The following is an 18,448-nucleotide window of genomic DNA, read 5'->3' as shown; positions in this document are numbered from 1 at the left end:
ATAGCTAAAATACTTCCAAAGTAGATGGATAAGCATGTTGAAAATGTAATCTCATTTTAGAGCACATTTTTAATTGTACATATTTTAAATACTCAAGATTCTAATGGAAGTAAAACAGCAGAAGTTTAATATGGCTAAATGCCCATCTAATTAATACTAAATAAATTGGTGAATTCTAAAACTGAATTATCTGGTAATTAGAGGCTATGAATGCTATCTATTGTAGATACTAGAAGACATGTCTAAAAACAATATAAGCAGTCGCCTTTAGGGAACTGAACTGGGGAGTAGGTAATGAATCTTTTTTTGAATTGTAATTTTAAAAACATACATTTGATGACTTAAAAATATGCATGTTTTGTTTTGATAAAAGAATGAAAAGAAAAAACTAAGCATTGTTTAAATGTTTGTATTTTATCAATAATAGGGTTTTATCAAAATTATTTGAGATGTTTGTACAACTAACAATTTATCAAACTCAAAAGAACAGTTGCACAAATGACCAAGTACTTAAATAATCAATGCTTGACCATTTTATATAATTGATTTTAATAAAATTTAAAAAATCACATTCTAAAGGAAAAAAATTGTCCAAAAAACACAAGTCTCTGGTGATATACAATTTCTCCATGCCATTGATCAGGCTATGCCATACATATGAGCAATAGTACAAGCTGTTAAATTTTACAGTTTCATATATCACTAAAATAAAAGCATTCAACTGTTCTCACAATATTCCAACAGAAAATATCTGTCAATGCAAAAGAGAATTTTATCAGCACAGATAGGGCCAGGACGTTAGAAGGGGGAAAAAAAAATTAAGCAAGAGCAAACTGGCAAAGATTCAGTCTTCCAAAATCAAAATTATCATTGGGACACTTAAAAAAAAAAAAAAAGACCTTCTTTCTCTATAAGAACACACACACACACAGTCTTTGCATTGCTAGTAACAGTGGTGTCTGACCAGGCACCGGAATGAGGAAGGGGGTCACAGGAAACATCTGATGCACTGGGGATGAATCCGGCTCCTAAGGTGGTGTCTGAGGACAAATTTTCCTACCCTGGGAAGAGATGTGGCAGCAGGAGGCCCTGCACAAAGTCTGCATGAGGCTAGGGAGGGACAAAGGGAAAAGCCCCTTTACCCCTTTCTGATCCCTGACTGAAAGGGGTATCAAAGGGCGCGGGCATGCATGTGTAACTTAAAGGTCTACATGGCAGTAGGGAGAGATGGTACGATGGAGTAAGAACTGCCCTCTAGCCTGGTAAAAGGACAGGATTGGCTGGGGAGGCTGGACCCTCCATGAGCACGAGGACTTTTGGGCCAGGATATTTAAAAGCAGGGAAGGCAGAAACTCTCTTCCTCTTCGATCCATGGCGAGCATGTGTGGGTGTAAGGCTTGTGGACCAGCGAGCCCTGAGAGGGTGTGGCTCAGTGGCGGACACAGGGTTTCCCCTCCGGCCAGCACGACGGAGTCCCCACCTGGCAGTAGGGAGCAGTTGACAGTGGCCTGAACCCCCTGTGGAGGAAGCTGCAGCTGGCGATGGTATCACCGGCCCGTGCACAGACTACGGGGAGCTTGAAGTCACAGAGCCATCCAATCAGCAGCCTTGTACTTGGAAGGACAGATTAGGGTGGAGCTAATTAATGGACAGGTTTTGAGACTCAGTTATTTTGGGAACAGGTGGGGTTTTTTTCACAGAGCAATAATATACGTACCCATAAAGCAACAAAGTTATATGTGTGTGTGCATTTGTATTGGAAAAGGATCAAATCAGCAGAAAAAGGCCAGAGCACACCCATTATTATCTTAATTTAAATTTATAAATTTTGAAAAAGTTTTATATACAAACACGTATACACATGCATGCCTTTCATATATTTAAAAACAATTTTTAGTAATATAAAGAATAAATTTTGCTCATAGGAGTTTTGATGAACAGGAAAGAGGATAGACTTTAGAGTAAAGCAAATATTGATTTTAGTTTCCATCCTTCTTCTTACAAACTGTAAGACAGTAAAATTGGATATTTAGATTACTATAGGCAATACAGTGACTTGTTTGATAGGTTTTGTTCCCTAATAACATAAAAAGAAAAAGGGATTCTTAGAAAAATGTTTATTTCATAGGTATTTCTGTTACCTATTCTCTTTCTGTTATATAGCCCTCCTGACATATCTTTGAAAAAATAAATATTTTATATATAGTCCATGATGATAGATACTTTTCTTTATAGTTCTATATAGAAGTAAAAAAATGTACCCAAGAAGGAATTTGCATGTTTGTGTGTCTGGAAATAATCATTATTAGTGATAGAATTCCTACTGATTTATATATCACTCAAAGTTTTTGTATTGAAAGGGTTTATGTACAGTTAAATAATACCACTGTGACTGTTAATTTTTTCATCTGTGATATTTCTCAACATAAATAATTACACTGTGATAATCCTTTCTCAGATTTATGCTGACTGCCATGAGATACCAGTTCTTTTTCTTTAGACATGTTTGTTTCCAGGTAACAAATTTATGTGAACTGAATTGTATATGAATTCAGAGTATGCCAGAAGTTGGATAATTTAAATATTTTGCAACATTTATTTATACAGACAGCAAGTTGTTGTTGTTGTTTTCTTTGTGTTTGTGATAATAAAGTATGGGCCTGATTAGACTCAGAAGCATTACTTTGTTGCAATTTTATATATTCTGTCATCACAGAAGAGGAATATTTAAATTTTATAAAAAAATATTTGCTTTACTGTCTTTCTTCAGTAACATGATCTAAACAATGGATTGCTTAGGTTGGGAGAGGAAAATAGGGTACCTAGATTTTGTATTAGACACAAAATATGGGTAAGTTTAAATCATTTATTAGAGATTTTCTTTTTCTATTTCAGTATCAAATTTCGATACAAAGAAATTGTTTGGAAACTGTTGTTTCACTCAATTGCTAAAATGGTAGAAGACCTGGAGAATTGATTTTTCTGAAGAAGACATTGATGAATATATTTGATTTAGATATATTTCAATTTTGGTCATTCTTTCATGAAGCAATTAAAGTATTTGTACTATATACTCAGTGTTGAGCTATATTTTGGGGCAATATACCAAGGACAAAATAATCCCTGGAATTCACTGCTGTCCTTAGGCTACACCCTTGTCTTAAACTGCTTATCTAGTCCTGGCAAACAACCAAACACTTGAAACCAAGAATAGTACTTTGTTAAAGCATTAACTCTAATAAGGAGCAAGAAGTGGATAATTCAAATGGAGAATTTCCTTCAACCTCTGTTCTTAAAAGGAGATTTTCTGCATCATTTCAAGTTAGGTTGGTGAACTCAAGAGTATATAAAACAACATGTTTTAAGATCTGTTTAGCCCAGTGTTATCAGCCTGGTATGAGACTGCAAAAAATGTTATGAGCACTCAAACCCTAGGGACAAAGATTTTATGCAGCACCACATAGTCTATTTGGTCGCTTAGGAGATATTTAACCACTTACTTTATTAAAGTCGGGCACTTTGACGTTCATCATCTGGCATTGTCAACAATAAAAATTTAGGCATCGGAAAAAAAGTCCATCAATCCATTCACGAATAACCAGTTGTTATGTGCCCACGCAGTGGAACGCCTGAAGGAGATTTGGCAAAGGGAATAGTTTAGGGGAAAACTTTCTGAATGACCTTAAGTTACTTCCTTTATTGCTTAGGTTGACTAGGCCAGGATCTGGGATACCTAAATCCCCAGGGTCAGTTACCTGTTGCCATAAGCAAACTCAACTGGGGCTCCAAAAGTGTATAGATATTGTAATTTTTCTATGGGCTCTCATATGAAAAGTTTAGTGCTTTACTTAGTCCTGCTTACCAATATTTCCCAGTTTTCCCTCTGAGTACTTGGGTGCAGGGGATGCCAGATAAATAGGGGGACACAATTAAATTCATCATTTGGATAAATGACAGTATTTTAGTATGTGTTTTCCAAAATATTCCATAATATACATATATTAAAATTATTAGTTTTGGAAATTCAAATTTAACTAGGAATCCTGTATTTTTCCAGTTTCACTGAGGTATAACTGAAAAATAAAGTTATAAGATATTTGAAATATTCAATGTGATGATTTGATATCTGCATACATTGTAAAAAGATTTCCCTATCAATTTAACACATCCATCACCTCACATAATAACCTTTTTTTTTTAGAGTATTTTTTGACATATATGCACCTATATTTGGCAACAATTTTACTTGTATCTTAAGATTAGGTGTCATCATTTGACTCAATTTGGTCATTTAAATGTGTTTCACTTTTCTGAAAGATTTATTTCAGAAAATCAATTCTTTCTCAGGCAAACAATTGATTGTCTAAGATAAAGTGCCTAGAGAGATTTTCCCCTGAAGTTGCAATCACAGTCTCTTAAAATGCTGTAAAGGGTGAATGCTGAACCATCAAATATACAACAACTGTCTAGGAAAGATCCTCAGTCTTACATATTTTGAGTGAGTGAGAAGTAAGCCATTGTTTGTTTGTATGCTTTCACTGAAGTTTTGGAGGTGCTCATTTTCACAGAATAACTTAAGTTATCTTGACTAGGGAACGTTAGAAACACCAGAGCCCTAGGCAAATGGAGAATTCCTATAATAACTAAAATTTTACTTGACATTAGTGATCCTGAATTTAAAGTAAATTTTAGTATGTGTGTGTGCTGTGTGCATGCACACACGTGTGTAGGTGCACCCACATACACACATGTTTTCACCATATTTACTTATGGAGAGCTGAACTTAACCTGAGTTGGAATTTCTTCAGTTGAGTGTGACAGAGAGAAAGGGAGGCTAAGCTGTTGAGGATGATTGCAAAGGCATGATTGCCATAAAAGAGCACGGAGTGAAACGGGGTGAGGAGGGAAGTGGTATTAAGGACAGTAAAATGGATGCAGAAATCAACAGATAGCTGTCCTTGGTGGAGTCAAATGTAAAAGAAGTTGATAATATAATATTTAATTGACTGCAGCTTCTGATATATTGAAGAAAACATGGGTCCTTAAAAATCCTTCACTTACACGCCTTGATTTGGTCTCTCTGTTGATTCGATGGTCTCTAGGATATGACAAGGTTTCAGGCTTGATTTCCAGTCAGGGCACATGCAAGAATCAACCAATAAATGCATACATAAGTGAAACAGAAAACTCAATCTCCCTCTCTCTCTCTCTCTCTTCCTTTTTTGCTAAAATCAATAAATTTAAAACAACCTTTTACTTATAGAGATATTTGAATTAATTGGATAGAAACTGGAAGTTGAAGAAATGAAGAAATATGACCTGATTATTTTATATGGAGAAGTAAGTGAAAATGGGTTTTAAAAATAAAAGTAGAATTTGGATAATTTTAGAAAAGGGTGAAAGGCATTTCTGATCCAGTCTCAGCCCTTCTATTCAGCAAACCTGTTTTATTTCTCTAATTTTCATCAGTATTGAAAGGAATACTGGTGAAAGGAAGTTTAAAAATCTTCCTTTCTCAACACCCCATCTCATTCAGTTTCACAAATAATGTGTCTTTGGAGACTGTCAGGTAAGTCCTCTCTTAACAATACTTTTCCTGGCCTAAATACATCTACATCAACACTTTTTATTTATTCTTGTTTAATACTTACTTATTAAGGTACATTTGAAATTTTGTACCTTAATACTTATTAAGGTAAATTTGAAATTTTGATACTTACTTATTAAGGTACATTTGAAATTTTGTACCTTAATACTTATTAAGGTAAATTTGAAATTTTGATATGGATTTTCTAGAAAGGTAAGGTTCAACAGAACATACTCCAGTAAAGAAAATTAAACAGATTAAAAAAAAACAACCCCAGATTTTTACAAAATAAAACAAACAGACAAAAATCCCAATCCTAGCTGGTTTAAAAGGCAAATCTTATAAACTTGCAAAGACAACCATGACATTATATATCTTGCTTTTTGCAGTAGTAGCATTTTTTGCCTATTTGCTAAAACTATTTATTAACCCCTGTATTATTTTCCTGATTTGTCATAGTTGTGTTGGAACCACTTTATTTAATTACTTCATAGAAATAGTTAACTCCAGTCATTAACACAGAAGTGTACAGGAGTCTGTCATTCAATATAAATGAAGGCATGGACCATTAGTACGTAGTATATGCATAAGTAGACTGATTATACAAAAAAGCCACTGCTATACATCATTAGTATGCAATACAGGTACATGTAATTGTAGGTTTTATTCTAGTCTATCAACCTTTGCTATTTTCTGAAGAACATACATATTTTTAGATAAAATTTTATGATTTATTTGAGTTCTTTTGTTCATATATAAATGAATTTAAATCATGAAACAACATTAAGTTGTCAGGAATCTTCAGTTAATTTGCATGAGTAGATTAAAAATAAAGTTTAAAAAAGTTAATTCTTACTTGACTAAATCTAAATATGACAATTAGCATGAAATAAAGACTGATATAATTTCTTAAAAAGAAGATTTTGATTCCACTGTGTAACTCATAAAAGAATAATGTTAGTAACAGACTAGTAATGTTTTCACCAAATGTGTCTAAGCCAAGAACCCTAATCCTTCAAATGACTAATTGAAAGAACGTCCTTGAAAAGAAGATATAGCAAAGAATACCTCAGGGTGATTACACATTGTAGTGGAGCATTATCCAGCTACCATAAAGTCTTTAGGATTTTAGAATTTACAAGTGAAAAGAGAACAATAATATGCAAAAAATAGAATAAAAAATTAGAAATCTATTGGAGGTTAGGGAAAGGTGAAGACAAGTAGAGAAGGATAACGGGAAGTTGAGAGATTGGAAACACAAGATGGATGTAGTGAAGATAGTTTAGATTCTTTTAGACACTTTTCTCTTGGTGTTTTGATTACCTCTTCTTCACCTTGTTGGTGAAGGAAAGATTCCCACTTGAGGGTTATGGAGAGGTCTGAACATAACACCTGACACTCGAGAGATGAGATGGACAGCAGTTTCTTAGTCACATGTTCCCACAGCCTGGGTGGAGGACATATGTTACTCAGGGCCACTTGAAAGTTTTACTTGGGAGCAGAGTGAAGAAGCAGGCACTGTGAGAGGAAGGCTTTCAAACCCAAGAGAGGGAGGTGATCCTTAGGTCACAAGAAGATATAATTGTCTTGTTTCAAAATTTCCCTTGGCTGACAGGTAACTGGAGTTCATTAATGAGAGATCAGCAGGCACTATTCCTTGATCCCATGACAAAGAGAGTGTTTGGCTAGGGGATCCTTTATCTGTGACCTTACACCATACTTGGGGTGACTGTGTGTGTGTGTGTGTGCTTGTGTGTGTACATAGATACTATTTATTTTAGAACAACTTTAGATTTACAGAAAAAAATGCAAAGATAAGATATAGTGTTCCCATTATCCCCTAAATGGAGTTCTTTATAATTAATATCTTATATTGGCATGGTACAATTATCATAATTAATTAACATATTAATACATTCTTATTGACTAAAGTCTATACTTTATTCATATTTCCTATTTACTTAATCTCCTTTTTTTTTAGGTCCAGTACCTCATATAAGATATCACATAATATTTAACCATCATGTCTCCTTAGGCTATTCTTGGCTGTGAATTTTTCTCAGGTTTTTCTGTTTTTACTTTTATTTTTATTTGTATTTTTATTTTACTGTTGTTCTATTACAGTTGTCTCAATTTTTCCCCAGTGCTCTCCACTGCTCCACACTGCCACCCCTATTCCACAGTCAGTCTCTACTGTGTTGTCCATGTTCATGGGTCGTTTATACTTGTTCCTTGACTAGACACCTTCTTTGCCTCTTTTTCCCCTCCTCCCTCAGCTCTGGTCACTGTCAGTCTGTTCTTTGTTTTCATGTCTCTGGTTCTATTTTGCTCATTTGTTTTGTTCATTTAGTTGCTGTTATAGGTGAAATCATATGGCATTTGTCTTTCACTGTCTGGCTTATTTCACTTATCATAATACTGTCCCATCTGTTGTTCTGAAGGGTAGGAGTTTTCTTTCTTTCTTTCTTTCTTTCTTTCTTTCTTTCTTTCTTTCTTTCTTTCTTTCTTTCTTTCTTTCTTTCTTTCTTTTTTTTGTTGCATAGTATTCCACTGTGTAATTGTCCCACAGATTTTTGAACCACTCATTTACTGATGGGCATTTAGACTGTTTCCAGCACTTGGTTATTGTAAATAAAGCTGCTATGAACATTGGGGTGCATAGGTTCTTTTGAATTGGTGTTTCAGGGTTCTTTGGGTATAAACCCAGCAATAGAATTGCTGGGTCAAAAGGCAGTTCCATTTTCAGTTTTCTGAGGAAATCCCATAACGTTTTTCACAGTAGCTGCACCAGTCTGCATTCCTACCAAGAATGTACTAAGTGTCCCATTTTCTCCACATCCTCACAGGCACTTGTTTGTTGATTTGTTAATGATGGCCATTCTGACCAATGTGAGGTAGGTATCTCATTGTGGTTTTAATTTGCATCTCTCTGATGTTGAGTGAGGAGCATCCTTTCATATGTCTACTGGCTTTCTGTATGTCCTCCTTGTAGAATTGTCTGCTCAGATCCTTTGCCCATTTTTTAATTAAGTTGTCTTCCTGGAGTGGATTCGTGTGAATTCTTTATTTATTTTGGAGATTAAACCCATGTCCAAAGTATCATCTGCAAATGGATTTTCCCATACGGTTCCCAACACCATTTTTTGAAGAGGCTATTTTTACATCAGGTAATATTCCTGCCCCCTTTGTCAAATACTAATTGACCATAGAGACCTCTGTTTATTTCTGGGGTCTTTATTCAGTTCCATTGATCTATGTGTCTGTTCTTATGCCAGTACCAGAACGTTTTGATTACAGTGGACTTGTTATAGTTTGATATCAGGTATTATGGTCCCTCCTATGTTCTCAAGATCGTTGAGGCTGTTCAAGGTTGTTTTTGATTCCACACAATTTTTTGAAATATTTGTTCTCTATCTCTGACATATGTCATGGTATTTTAATAGGGATTGCGTTGAATCTGTAGATTGCTTTGTGTAGTATGCACATTTTAAGGATTTTAATTCTTCTAATCCATGAACATGGTGTATGCTTCCATTTATTTGTTTCTTCCTTAATTTCTTTTTTCAGTTACCTATAGTTTTCTGAATACAGGTCTTTTACTTTGGTTAAGATTATTCCTAGGTACTTTTTGTTGCTATAGTAAATGAGATTTCATTGTTGGTTTAAAAATACCTTTTATTTCTGAATATTGACTTTGTATCCTGCTATTTTGCCCAGTTCACTTACTAGGTCAGTAGCTTTTGGTGGAGACTATAGGGTTTCCTATGTACACTACCATGTCATCTGCAAATAATGACATTTTTACATCCTCTTTTCCAATTTGGGTGCAATTCATTTATTTCTCTTTTCTGATCACTGTAGCTAAAACTTCCAATACTATGTTGAATAAAGTGGTGAAAGCAGACACCCTTGTCTTGTTCCTGATCTTAGGGCAAAAGCTTTTAGTTTTTGCTTGTTGAGTATGATGTTGGCTGTAGGTTTCTCATATATGGCTTTTATTATGTTGTGGCATGTTCCCTCTACTCCCACTTTGCTGAGTGTTTTTATCATGAATGGGTGCTGGGCTTACCTTTGATAACCTTAACAGTTTTGAAGATCATTTTTCAGATGCTTGGTGGAATATCAGTCAAGATTTGTTGGGCATTTATATCATGACTGGAAAGTGTCACAGGTTTTCTTTTTCTTTGTCTTTTTTTAAAAGAAAGACTATAGATTAAATTTCCATGTATACAACATCATAGAGAAGGATGAAACAGAGATAAGACATCAAGTTTGCTGTTTATGATTGAGGTAGTGTTTAACAGGTTATGCCACTACAGATTTGCACTTTTCCTTCCTTTTCCATATTGTACTCTTTGGAAAGAAGTCACAATGAACAGTCCACACTTGAGGGCTGGAACTCATGGTCCAGCTTCTTGAGAGTGGAATATCTACATAAATGATTTAGAATTATTTTTCATATGAGATTTGTTTTTTTCATTTATTTATTTAATCATTTATAGTATCAGCACATCAATATTTTTTTACTGTAGGTTATAATACAATACTACTTTATTTTGTTGTTCAAATTGTTTCAGCTTTGGCACTTCGGAGCTACTTCTGTTGGTTTCTTGTCCCTTTTACATATTCCATCAGTTTCGGTGTGTTCGCGCATGCATGCGCGTAGGCGCTCGCTCGCGCATATTGTTAACACTATTCTACTTTCTGGCATGAGAATGTGCTCCTATATCATCTAGTATATTCTTTGCCCCAGTATTAGAATCAGCTATTCCTCAAATAGCCGTGGCTCTTTTTATTGGGGAAAAATTATATACCCATATAAAATATTTCTATCTGTATATAAATTAAGGTAAACGAGTTTATACCGATGCTTCCAACTAGAATGATCAGTGTGATAATGGATTATAGTTGTAGACATCAGTAAAAGTTTATTTTCAGGAGTCCTGCAATAAATATGGTAATTTTTTTCTGATATGACATATATCTATAGGAAGAAATAACCTTTGTTTATCTAATAATAAAATTTTATTTTTTATTTTTTAAATTAATTTATTTTTTCAAATACATTTGTCTCTGCCTACCCCCCCTTGCTTTCCCTTGCCCCCTCCATCCCTCCCTGATAATAAAATTTTATATGAACAAAAAATTTATTTGTTCTTATAGTCCAAAACGATTTTTATTGTTGCTCATATAAACTTCAACTTAAATCATATAATCAGAAATTTAAAACTGTAAGAATCTTAAGGATCATCTAATCCAGCTATCCCACTTTACATAGCAAAATTAAAATATAGTAAATTTAAGACATTTTCACATATTTGTATGTGAATAAGTTTGTAGCTAGTTTAGATTTAATTCAAGTTTTGAATCCACAACTTGTAAAATCTAAAACTGGATCCCATAGCTTGCAAATTGTAATAGAAACTTGTAGATATTAATGATACTCAAATAAAAAAATGAATTCAAGTTAACTATGTTTAATTAAACATTAACATGACTAAGTAATAATGATAAACTGAGAACAGAAAAAAGAGACAGTTGAAATAAGAATAACATATTGAGAAAAGTTTCTTCACTAAGACTTCTTTTTTAATATCTCTGGTTTGAGAAGCATTACCCTACATTCAAAGAATATTATTCTGAGAATCACAAAATCAGGTTTTAAGTTTATAACATCATCTGTTTATTCCACTGTAAAATGAGACTATCATCTCAATGGTAACTAATTCCATAGATTCCTAATATTTACAAAAGAATTCCTGATAAACTGAAAATTAACCTATTTTTTGAGAATTTTTTTAAGGTTGTAGAAATTAACAGATTTTTGGATGATGATTCAAACAGAAATTAAGCAAGAATATGATACTAAAATATTAAATTTCTTGACCTCCAATGAAGCCTGGGTCTTACTCAAAAGAATATTTAGTTTATTTATATGTTGATAATAAAGCTTTCTATTCTTAATTGATTTACAATTAAGGAAACAATTTTGCAGTACCTTGACTTTTTTTATTATGAATGTAATTTGCCAATGGTTTATCAGGCATGTTTTGTTGTTTGCATAGGTTTCCCTTGATGTTCTGCCAGTCTGCAGTTAATGAAAATCAGTCCCCTAACAACTGGACTCGTAAGCCACCATGACATTGCTAGAAGCTCTATCAATCCAGACTACTTCTTAATAGGTCTTCCTGTTTCCAAGGATATCTACTTTCTTTTATCACAGCAGAAGCAGTCTAGTACACATGTGTGTCTTTTAATTAGCTAAAACAGCATAGATTCCAAACTAAATACAGATAGACTACAAGGATTTTTCCTCAGCTTACTGTCACTTTGATTAAAGGCCTTGTAAGGTCTAAATCATGAATTTATGAATATATAAATAAAATTGATATATCTTGATTGGTAGAAATGAGACACATCTAGAAAATTCTGTACTCATTATGTTATTTAAGACTCATCTGGAAAACTTATAAATGGTGCTGTGATATACTCATTCCTTACTGATCAATGCATAAAGAAACAAACACAGTGATTCTTGTGTTATAATGCCAACAACAAGGATGTCTGGAGAACATTTTTTTCAATGTTTTGAAAAAAAAGCACTATAAATATTCAGAGAATTGTTAATGGTTTCTATTTTCTGACATGTCATCATAGCACATTTTTTAATCTGAGGAATATGTGAAAACAATGTTCAAATTTTGTTCAATATCTGTTTCATTCCTAAAAGGAAGCTTCTGTAGCATAAAATAAATTTCAATTAAAAACCTAAAGGATTCATTTCATTTTGGAGATGTTCTATACTTTCTTTGATTAATTTTGCATATTTTTTAACCATTCATCAGAACCACTGCCCATTAGGATTGCAGAGTATCAGATTGCACTGTAACAAAGACCTACTTTCAAGATCTCATTGATGATAATGTGGGAAGGAAGGGAAACGGTCCTCAAGGAACATGCATAAAAGACCAAGGGACAAAGACAACAGGGTGGGGCAGGGAGGATTGAATACATAAGGTGGATGTGGGTAGGGCAGAGGGGTGTAATAAGGGGGAAAAGTGGACAACTGTAATTAAATAACAATAAAAAAAAGAAGCAAATTTTCTGTGATTTAAGGGCACAAGATGTCCCAGTTTAGGGATATTATAAACCAACAGAAGTAATTTCCATAGTTGACTGTCTTTGAAGAGGCTTGTCATGCCTGTAATTACTATATTTGCATTAAAATAAATAAATGAAAATGCTGATAAAATATCACTTAAAACACATACAAAAAACATCTCATAGATATTCTAGTAAAAAAAAAATCCTTTTTATATGGTTCAAACTGACCTGCTTTATAGTATATTTGATTCCATCATTTCAACCAATGACAATTAAAATTAAAAGGTACTATACTGTGACACAAATCAAAACTTGATATTGGGTAGCAATTGGAAACATTACCCATCTTGACAAAAGTTTATGAAAACATCCTAATTAAAATCAGATTGCATTTTTAACCTACTAATGCAATATGTTTTCTTTTAAAATCCATATATCTCAGTTTCTTCCTGTAATTTAATAATGTTAAGGATTGATCATTTATTTTCAATGCTTATTCATTGGTAAAATGAACAATGTTGGATTTATGAGAATTATGTATGTAAAACTCTATTGGTACTAGACTTAAAATTCTAACATGTATATTCCTAGTTCTCACTAAAACATGGACATTTTAAAACAAAGAAAACAAATTACATAGCATTTCTTATTGTAGTCAGCATGGTTTATCAAAGGAAAAAATAACTAAGTGTACTAAGGGACTCCTTCATCTTCATTGCCAAGATGCATTATAACTTTTGCTTCTCCTTTAGGTAGAAGACAGCCAAACCCAGCAGAATTTGTGAGACACATTCAGATCTCAGGAATGCAGTCCAAAAACCGTTACCCCCTTCTCTCTACTCTCTTGAATTTTATTCATTCTCTTTCTTAATATCTCAGTACTTTCCTTTTCCTTCCAAAGTATTTCAATATTAATTTTTGGAGTCTCACTTAATAAATACTTCTAAATATTCAACTATGCTGATTTCATTTTTAATATTCATTTCTATGTTAAAACTTGCTTAAAATGAGGCCTTAATGATTTTTATTTGATTTATTTTAGTAGACATACTAAAGTAGATTCCTTAAAAATATCCTCCCTGTACCTTGCTTCATAGGCAAAAGCAAATTGGCATCATATCTAAACAGTCTTAAAAATAGTAATTTTAGATTTATCACATGATAGAAAAAATTTAAATACAGAAGGACAAAAAGAAGAAAAATATCGCTCAGATTCTCAGTACTTAACAATTAAAAACTTTTATCATGTTTATGTATTTCTGTCTAGTATTTTATATGCATTCAAGAAACAATTATGTATGATTCCCTATGAGTTACTGACTAACAATATTGTTTGGCCTTTATATTGATTAAACTCATAAATATTCAATGTTGTGAATGGCATCCATTTATTTGGCCTCAGTGAGGATTGCATTTTCTTGAGCTTCTTCCAAATCCCGTAGATATATATGGGTCTCCTGTGAATGCCTCAGTTTTTCAATAGGATGCTAAGTTCAGAAATTCCAGCTCTTGTACCTTGTCATATCTCTCTACAAAAATTTCTACCATTTCCATGGCTTCAGTCACAAACTCCATGCCCCAAATCTTCATTGCCCTAACGAACATTTTTTCCTGACATAATAACTTTAAAATGACTTGTGGCCATATCTACTAGAAATTGAAGATTTTATAAATTTTACTTTATTTTTGTTGTTTACTGTCCTCTCAATTTTTTTTAACTGTAGTGTTCTTAACGCTATGTCTTCATTTAGTGAACTTAATTGTCTCTACTTCAAGATTGAGCATTGAAGTCACTTCCTCAGGAAGGACTTTGTCATTTTTGCCTGTCCTATTTCCTCTTTTTTTTCCCTATGCTTTAATCTTAATTAAGAGTCTCTGTTCATGATTTTATAGCACCTGACACTTTTATATCCTTATAGAATATTACAAACTCAATGAAAGCTGTAATCATGTTTGACATACTACTCTTAATGTCTATGGAACCAAGTATAGCACATGGCATTTTTAGTTCTCAATATTTTATAATTTTTAGTGATTTTCAGGTAAATTTGCAGAAGATAAATAAATCTAAAATGCCAAGGTAGCCTGTACTATTAATGTTTCATTATAGTGGAATGTGAATGAAATTGAGTTCTCATATTCTAAACGTGAATACAGTTTTTTCCTATGATCTAAAATGAAACATTATATTGATTAAAACTTAAAAGTTGTATAACAAGAACAATATATTTTAAAATTAATGACTGTGACCAAGTTATATATTTAAGTACATTTTGATATTAATATTTACCAATATAATAGCTGAGACCTCTGTTTGGGCTCCTTGGATGTATTCTTTTTTGTGACTCCACATTTCATTGTCATTTTAAAACAAAGTAGTATAGGATGATACAAGTACATTTGCTGATTAGTTTCCATCATTCTCTATGTATAACAGAGATAAAAATGGGTAGCAATAAAGTCTTACTGCTATAACTTCTTCTGAATGAAATTAAAAATTCTGAGAGTAATTTTAGGCAATCTGTTCAATAGAGTTCTTAAAGAGTTTAATGAACATTTAGTCATTCCCTTACTTCCAATGAAACATTAATAGGAATTATTTTTCTAAATAAAATATAGAAGATACACTTTATTGTCAATTCTATAAAAAATCCAAAGACCAGTATTTAAAAAAAACATATTTTAACATACTTTATATTTGTCTTCATATCAGATTCCACATAAATTAAATCTGTAAACTGAAACTAAAATCCTTCAGATGTTTTTATCTGACAGACTTCGGTTGTGATGATAACAAGCTTCTATTTAAGCCAACATATAAGTAGAAGGAAAAAAAGATGTTTTCAAATTCATCAGTCATTTAGGAAAATAATATATTTATCAAATGACAGTTTTGGTCATTTCTGCTTCAGGTGAAACTCTCCTCTGGAAATCTATTGAAAGTAAAACCAAAATAACTGCTTCATTTTTCCTGTTCTCCTCTCATTTGAAATCCTGCTGCTGTAATCCAATTTATTCATGTTATTTTTCTTCTCCTGTAGAGACTGCTAAACTATTACATTTTGCTTTGTAGTTTATATGGAAGAAATATGAACCCATATAGAATAATTTATTTATAAATAACTTCATCTAATTCTCTTACTTCATCATTTGTCATTGTAGTTATAGTTTAAATCACTGAACCACAGTTAAATAATTAAATTAAAATATGGAAAATTTGTAGCATCATTAAAAATAATGACAAAAAAAGAAAATGAATTGGCATATTTTTCCTCTATACAATGTATTAAACAAACTAATCACTCTTTGTAAATGGAAATTGAATTTATGAAGCATAAAAATAAAGAATAAAAGTTTACATTGATGGAGGAAGAAAATCAGGGAAATTAAACTATGCATAAATACATAAATATAAGATCAATGGTCTTATTACAGCAAAATATGTGTGCCTTTTTTCCTATAATGATCTAAAACTTTGATCATTATAGTTTTTTAAGTTATCTTTCAAAAGAAAGTGTGATGTGTTTAAAACTACATGAAACAATTTTGCAGTTTCTTGATATTTTATTCCTTATATTTGATGAAACTTGAAACTGAGAAACACATATTATTCCACCTCATTCAGTGTTACATAGTTGGGAATCAATTTCACATGATATGAAATTTAGTAATTTAGCTTTGGATAATATTGATTTTCTTAACTCTTGATTTACTTTCAAACTATTTTTTTTATTTTCACATCACACACATAGTAAGCTATATTCAGAAATCCATCAGTGTAAAATCATACAAATAAAACTCATAAAATTATATAAAACTCTTAATTTTACCATTTATTTCTCTCTAAATCTGAGGAAAACTAATTGTCCACATCAACTAGAAAATAAGATTAACCAGAAAATAAGGAACACTGAGCTAGTGGAAAATAGGATCTCATTGGAAGACATATGTGCCATGCCTGAAACTGTCACTGATGGCTTATAGGGGGCAAAAATAAAAGAAAACTTCAGGAAGGTAGGAGGGAGTGGGCTAAGGTTAAAAGTTGAATATAAATAAGTCCATTGAGGAACTAAGATGTAAAGACCAGACGGACTGTTGTCAAACTGCCGTCTAAGAGGCAAATAGAAGGAAAGCTGGTCAGATTTTTTGCTCAGCATCTACTAAAACTTTTGAGATTTGTGAAACACATTATATCAGTATGAGAGAATAGTAGAATATATGCCTAAGAGATATTAAGAATATGAGAGAAAAAGTTTGTGGACATTTCAGTCATCCCTTATGCATTTGTTATGAGAGCCAAGATTGGCACATCAATGAGAACAAGAATTAATTATTAGAAGATATATAACCACTAAAAAATTGGCATGAAATTACAACAGGTTTGTGTGAGACTAAAAGGGGGACCCAAACACGATTATAGATACTTTGTAGGTCACTGGTAGAATTATGACTACCTTAAATAAATAAATAGTACATACAAGCAGCAGACTTTTAAGGAATAAAATAAAATATGAGTTCAATAATAGATATGTTGAATTTATGACAATAACAGACGACTCAAAGTCCTTAGAATTTCATATCTGGTATATTTGGATGAACAACACAGCTATATTTATTAGACATAATTAATGTTTTTTTATAAATATAATAAATAAATTACTATTTAAAAAGAGGTTTCTCTATTTGTGAAATTTTGGATGATGGAGGGTGATAGTAAGATTCTTTTTAATAAGAAGACAGTCTAAGTTATTTAGTTGTGCACACTTATAATACATGATAGATAAACAGGCATTTGTTGTTTGAAGGGTACTATTTCTACGGCAAAAGGAAGAAACAGAGAAGAGGGAGGCTTCAACAGTCAGCCCAGAGAGAAATTTTCTGCCACAAAATGGCAAAATAATGTGTATTAAATGTCTAATATTCAATCTTAACTGGTTTCCACTTGTGTTTTTTTCTAGAGCTATTTGTCTTGCTTTGATACATTCTGTCAATTCTTGAGCCTTCCCACACTACATGATAATCTTTCCAGAATCTGTCAGTAAGAGAAATATGAAAAGACATTTTCAAAATTACTAATAAAAGATACCCAGAGAAATATTCCTAAATACTAGGAAAAATGTCTTGTTTATTTCTTTTTCCATACATATATTGCTCAATCAGAAACTATGTAGGGAATGTAGCTCTCTGATGAAGAGAGACTTACATGACCCCAACTTTTTATGCTCATGTATTTCTTTATCTGAGCTATTTTTGACCTTTTTTCATCTTATGGAACACATAAAGTAATTACTAAAATTCTTCAGCATACCAAAAATTTATTTTTTGCCCATCTGACAAAACAGGTATACTTCTGATTGACTAACAAAAAATAATAATAATTGCCTGACCCTTTTTGCTCCAAAATCCCTTTATAAAAAATCAGTTTCCTATCTGTGTATATAAAGATTTCTGGTACCAATAATTAGCCAATCAGATGCAACCCTCTTATGTAATGTGATCAATAATATCTATTGATATTATAAAATAGTATCTATTATATGACTTATATTCCCATGGTTAGGACAGGGCATTCGCACTACATGATTATTGTTTAGTTGGCTGCTGTCATTGTTTTAACTTGACAACCTAATGGAAAAGAGGTCACATCCCCTGACTAAATAGTTCGATATTGCATGTTTTAAAAATTATCAGAGGCACACTGGCATGCCTGCTGTAGCACACTGGTTGAAAATTGCTGTTCTATCATATTGCTCAAGA

Source organism: Pteronotus mesoamericanus, unplaced genomic scaffold (assembly GCF_021234165.1).
Source record: "Pteronotus mesoamericanus isolate MK-2021 breed Mesoamerican mustached bat unplaced genomic scaffold, CSHL_Meso_final contig_50, whole genome shotgun sequence".
Taxonomy (NCBI): domain Eukaryota; kingdom Metazoa; phylum Chordata; class Mammalia; order Chiroptera; family Mormoopidae; genus Pteronotus; species Pteronotus mesoamericanus.
Note: the sequence above shows the minus strand (reverse complement) of the source record.